Below are 6,790 nucleotides of genomic sequence, written 5' to 3'. Positions count from 1 at the left end.
ACAAGTGATTTAACTGGGTAAACTCGATGAAAAATTTTATATGAAACTTCTTTCACTTTATTTGTGATGCAATACTTATGAGGTGTCATCCAAACTTTATTCCAATCAAAATGTTTTTTAAATAAAGATTTCCAATGAGTAGTAACAGCAAGTGCACCTTTAGATCAAAGCAGGGAACGCAAGAAATTATTAATGCATTCAAAATGTATAAAATCCTTGCCCTGCAATTTAACACAAGAAGTAAATTCTTCCACTGATTGTAAAAAATAATTATTGCCTTCTAATAGTCTTACAGTTTCTATGGGGATTGCATGTAAAACCAAAAGATGTTGTATAGGATCAACTGAAAAGTTGTGAATATGAACATATTCTGTATGATTGTATAAAATACCATCCTTACTAATCAACTGTTTTACCCAAATAATTCCCTTTTTAAACCAACTTTCAAAAAAATTGTCCTGTTTATAAACCTTATATATTTATTATTCCAAATGGTACATTTATGGGGGGAGAAATTATGACTATACATAAGAGTCCATGCAAGTAAAGCTTGTTTATGGAAATTTGCTATTTTAATGGGTATTTTATTAATATCAAAATCACATTTGAATAAGAATTCTATACTACCTACTTTTTCAAATATAAAATTAGGTACATACCATACACTCTCCTTATTTTTTAAAATAATTTTTTTCAAGCCATTTTATTTTAACTATCATATTAGAGGTCTTAAAATCCAAAACATTTAATCCTCCTTCAATTTTAGACCGGCAAGGAAATGCATCTTTTAAGTCGGTCTGCCAACCGCCATTAAACTCCAGAAGAAGAACACAAACATATACCAAAAAAAAAGATAAAAAAAAAATAAATAAAAATTCCAGGGCAGTTACATACACTTGAAAAGCTTCAGAATTTTTGTTTTTATGAGCTTCTTATTTTGAGATCTCATATTAGAGAGGGTTTCAAGGTAAATTTTAAGATCAGTGTTACAAAATGTAATCTATAATAGTTTCTTTTGACCTAATTTTGACTTGTGAATATAAAACTTTGCTAAGGTAATTAAAAGATTTATAATATAAATCTGTTTATCAGAAAAAGAGGGGTGTTGAAAACAAAATAAAATATAATGAGAATCTAAATTAAGGGGTTTGCTTAATTTTTTTGTTATGTCTATTTTAAAATCAGTCCAAAATGAAAGGGTAAACACCTGTAATGAATTCAAAGAGAAGTGGAGGGGGGGAAGAGGGAAGACGTGGTCATTTCACGTCTCTGTATAGGTCATACAGCTCTCAACCATTCGTTAAGCATTATTGGCAAACATGAGTCAGGTCTACTTAATATCTGTAAAAAGCCAGAGACAGTAGAGCATGTTTTAATAGAATGCATTAGTTATAATAATGAAAGAATTAAACTAGATGAGAAAATCATGTCATTAGGTTTAAGTGGTCTGTCAATTCAGAATTTATTAAGAAATTCATCACAAGTTTTCAAAATATGAATCGAATTTGTATAATTTACAATTCAAATACAAACTTTAACTGCAAATTTGAATAACTGAACACATATTGTTAGTGTTGATACAGCAAATTGAAAAAAGAAAGAAAGACAAAAAAATCAATAAAACAGGAAAACAAAACAAAACAAAAAAAGAAAAGAAAAAGGGTTATAGTTAGGGTCTCATTCTAACAACAAAACGAGTTCAAATTATCTAAGAGTTTCTGGGCGTTTTTGACCGTAATGTAATCAAGAGACTTAGCAATTATCTTGAGATCATTTGGAAAGAAGCTGTGAGAGAATGGCAACAGCAGTGGGATAAGGAAACCAAAGGGAGACATTTGTTGGTATGGTATTCAAAATAAAGTTGGTACTGAGAGGAACTGGAGAAGGACTAGAAGAGAGGAAGTAGTGATGACAAGATTAAGAATCGGACACAGTAACCTGAATAGTACATTATAAATTATAGGGAAGCATCTTACTAAGCCAAAAGGTGGCGGTAGTGCAACGCTTACGGCTGCAAGCCGCCGTTAAACCTCGAAGAAGAAGAAGAAGAAGCAGAAGCAGAAGAAACACGCGGAAGAAAAAATACGCGGGAACAAGAAGAAATTCGCGGGAAAAGGAGGAAGAAGAAGAAGAAAAACGCGGGATATGCGCCATTTCTTTAAAGCCCGTGGACCACGTTGGATTGAAAGTGCTGAATGTTGTTGCGTTAAAGTTGGTACGCAACTCGCCATAAAATCAAAAGACGAAGAAGAATGGTTGAATTTGATCTCATTTTGACAAACGCGTTTAACGAATGGTGAGTATGTTTCTCAGATTTTCCCACATTTTATAGGCGACTTTGGAATTATTAGGATATTAAATATGTATCGCATCGATTACAGCAGTATTAAAGTTGTGAGAGTGCATGAGTTCTCGGAATATTTTGTCACAACTATGAATGATAATTGTATTTTTAATCTAATCCATAAATTAATATGACTTTTATTGAACTATTTTAGAAAGCATTTGACTTTACATTTTTCTCCTTAAGTAAATGTTTTTCTTTAGCTTGCGTTAATAATGGGTCTTTGGCAGAGGCTACCATTTCAATCCTCAGAAAGCACGACATGTAAAATGGGTGTAAGGCCACAGACACAAAGGAAAACAGTGCATCGTTCAACTAGGGCTGAGAATCGATTCCAAAAAGAATCGATTCCAAGGCGTTGGGAATCGAGAGTCGATTCCGTCAGGGGGAATCGGGCGCCTCTCATACGAAGGCTGCATATCTCGGCTGCAGTCATCAAACGTTGCTGAACGTCGATTCACGAAAATAAACTGAATGAAAAGAGCAGGTTTGAGTTTAAGGAAGCAGCCTTCAGTTAAACACTTATTAATTTGCCTCTTTCTCGCTAATAGTGATTAGAAGTCGGATTCATTTCCACGAAAAGGTTCTTTCGGATACGTTAGATCGTTTTAATGAACCAGTTCAAAAATGATTCATTAGTCATTTTAGGGTGGAACTGGATTATATTTTCCACATGAGCGCTGCACAACAGAATAGATCATGACGTGATCGAGGATCTTCATCCTATTTTCATCTTAAATAAAATGCTGTTTTTAACCTTTCTATCAGCCTGTGATAATTCTGAAAGAAAGCACAGATAAGTGGCGGAGTGCCAGAGAAACCATTCTTATATCCGTGTTGTTGTTAATGATCTGGTTATTTTGTTTCAGTGTCATGGGCAATGCAGACAAAATTATAATTTAAATACAGAAATGTATCATCATTTTAAAAACAAAGCTTCATATTATGATAAGGTTACTTTCTAAGACTTTTATATCCTTCAGTCATGGCGAAATTAGGTTCTTCCAATCTAAAAAAACAAGAATCGAAAACAACAGTGAGGAATCGAATCCCATCGATTCCAGAACCAGGACTCGGAATCGAACAGCCCTAGGTTCAACAGCTGACTTGCTATCAGCTGTTGGATAAAATTTAGTTCCTGTTTTCGACTTTAGGCGGCGCTGCGGAGACCGATCGGTGTATGACATCATTATTTGACCATAGTAATGCAGAGTGTTGACAACAATACCTGAAAGAAAACAAAACCTCTAATAATAATAATTATTATTATTTTTTAAATAATCAAAAATTAACTTATACAGAATGTTTACTTATGGTTATTTTTAGGTTATTATTTTGCAACCATAAAATAAAGTTTCCAGAACATTGCAGGGTGCTGTTTTTTTTAAACAACCTAAGAACAACTTATACAGAACATTTTCTAATGGTTATTTTACAGTGATCAGTCTGCGCAGTGCTGCTTCAAGTCAAACACATCTGAGGATAGAGGGCAGATTGACATCAATGAATTGACATTCAGGGGTTTAATGTTACATGCAGCATAAACAACATGATTCACGATGATCATTAATCACGCGCCTGCAGCGTTTTTATGACATATGTATATATACTGTATATATGTGTGTATGTTCATGTGGACAATACGTTGTGTGACAATTTTCTGTTCAGTTTTACCGTTCTGGGAACATTAGATTACCGTTTTACAAACCAAAAATTAACATTCTATTTCTGTATGGTTTGTTTTCTAACCAAAGACAAACCATAAAAATAATGTTCTGGGAACCAAAAATTGTTAGTTGGGTGACAGTTGACTGTGCATCTGAAATGCTGTAGTGGTGGTGCTGTGCAAGCTGTACATACTAGGGGGCAGGAGGAAAAAAAATACATAATGCCATATTGTCAAATTTTAAAAAATATTTTCTTTGATTATATCTCAAACATGTCTTACAAAAAAAGAAAGACATTTTTATAAGGATATGGAAGCTTAAGAAATTGAGTTTTAAAAGATTTCTGTCGGCTATTCAATGTATTTTTCATTTTAAAAATAGAAAAAGAAATTCAAAGAATAAAGATATTAGGAATAAAAATTAACGGCTTATGTAAATCTATTAACATATTGTTACAAACAGGAAATAGGCTTTTTGTAATCCATAGTTTTCTTCTGTTCATATTTATTTTGGTCCATATTCTGAAAAACAAGGCCATAAGATAAAACAAAAAGATGTATGTATAATCAGATAATTAACTCAAAATGAGTAGGTAGAAGCGCATCTCAAATCTCATTTCAAAATTCAACAGAAAATAGCCATTCAACAATTTATCAACAGCTCTTTAACAAATAATTCAGTATAACCTTTCATTAAGTAACAATTTTAAATACAACAGATATATAATCCTGTTTGACTGACAATACTTATTTTTATGGGGGGAACTCACTAAAATCATCTCCACAAGGCAAAACAATGTATGTAATCTAATTTATGAAGGTTTATTCCTCACATAACCTCAACGCTTGTTTGCCTCAAAAAGGCTCATATGCTAAAGTTTAAAATTAATTTCTCTATTGAGGAAGTAAATGGGACTTGACCTAGCCTTGGTCGTACTTGCGTTCATTCATACTATATATATATATACATATATATATATATATATATATATATATATATATATATATATATATATATATATATAAAACCGTGTTCCCACTTCGATTTATAGATGACATGATATTGTCTTTCCTCTTTTGATTCTGGTGTCAGATAATGTTTGATGCACTCACATACAAGAGTTCTGACTAAAATTAAGACTGCACTTCCACAAAATTTCATCTTTAGTCTTGCATTTTATGTATATTAATTAACACCAGACTGAAAGGTAATTTTGTTTTTACAAACTGTACAGTGAAATTGTCACCGGAATGAAGTCAGAGCAAAGCTGAAGAGAACAAAGAGAGGAGATGGAGAACAAACTGGAAGAACCACAAACCAATGAAATAAGAGAGACAGTGAAACGCACAAGATGCAACAGCATGGGGCATATAAAACCAGAATGTAAGTGTTTTTTTTACATTAACTCTCACTACTCTAAATTTTTCATGATGCCTCTGTTGAATAACTCAGATTTAACGCAACAGTAGATGCACAATGTGTATGTAAATATTTATTTGATTTATTTTCTTTTTTATTTCTAGTCTCTCATGATCCAGTCAAACCTGAGTCTCATTCTGATGTACCAGAGACAGCTCAAGATGAGGTGAGTTTATGATACTGACAGTTATAACAATATAAACAGATCATCCTATAGATCAATATAATTTTACATTGGCTAATGTTTGTGTGTGAATATTATGAATGATTAGGCTCTGCTCTCTCTTTTAGAAAACCAAGAACATTAATTATCAGCGCTGATGTCTTCAACCAGTTCTGTTCCTGCTGTTTCAAAGTCTCTGTTATCTTTCCAGCTGACAAAAAAAAACAATGTCACAATGGTTAGGCTCATCTTGCTCCACCTTAAATCATGACTGATTCTGAAAACCCTGTGAAATTTTCCTTTAGCGGTAATATGCGCACTGATGATGCCTGTGGTTCTGCAGCATCTACAATGATAGGATGCATCTTTGTTTTTCAGACTCTGTTTATATCTGCTGTTTACATCCAATTCAGGTGATCACAAATGACTCATTATACAACTGACCACTTGTGATTGAATCAGCTGAGACCATGCAGTGCAAATAGGCTTTTTGTAATCCATAATTTTATGACTTCTGTTCATGTTTATTTAATTTATTTTGGTCCATAATCTGAAAAACAAGGCCATAAGATAAAACAAAAAGATGTATATATAATCGTCTAATTAACACTAGCACATCTCAACTCTTAATTTCAAAATTCAACAGTTTATCAACAGCTCCTTAATAAATAATTCAATATAACCTTTCATTAAGGTGAAATAATTTTAATAATTTTATAAATGCAACAGAACATTGCAACAAAATAATTTTAAATGCAACAGATATTTAATCATATTTGACTGATTATGACAATACATATTTTTTATGGGAGGAACTCACTAAAATCATGTCCACAAAGCAAGGAATATGAAAAACAATTTATGTAATTAATTTATGAAGGTTTATTGCAACCATAACCTCAACGCTTGTTTGCCTTAAAAGGCTCATATGCTGAAGTTTAAAATTAATTTCTCTATTGAGGAAGTAAATGGGACTTGGCTTAGCCATGATCGTACTTGGGTTCATTCATATTATGTATATAACAATATTCTTGTGATTGAATCAGCCGAGACCATGTAGTGACCAGTATAAATGGGGCCTCTGTACTGGTGGTCCATCAGTTTAAAACAGAAACCTTTTTAAGTGTATGGGCTTGTTATTTGATAATGTTATGCGTTCATTGTTTCCGGGTCTCATTTCACTTGAGAATACCATCT

General features: G+C 32.6%; 1 long non-coding RNA gene across 1 annotated transcript; it reads left to right on the top strand.

Annotated features, from left to right (window-relative positions):
• Positions 1–2,028: 2,028 nt before the first annotated feature.
• Positions 2,029–6,280, top strand: LOC127152640 (uncharacterized). Its single transcript, XR_007825119.1, has 4 exons — positions 2,029–2,296; positions 5,246–5,394; positions 5,535–5,596; positions 5,722–6,280. It is a non-coding gene; the product is annotated as an uncharacterized LOC127152640 (long non-coding RNA).
• The last annotated feature ends 510 nt before the right edge of the window (positions 6,281–6,790 follow it).

This window comes from Labeo rohita, chromosome 21 (assembly GCF_022985175.1).
Source record: "Labeo rohita strain BAU-BD-2019 chromosome 21, IGBB_LRoh.1.0, whole genome shotgun sequence".
NCBI lineage: Eukaryota > Metazoa > Chordata > Actinopteri > Cypriniformes > Cyprinidae > Labeo > Labeo rohita.
Note: the sequence above shows the minus strand (reverse complement) of the source record. Positions and strands in the feature narration are given on the sequence as shown.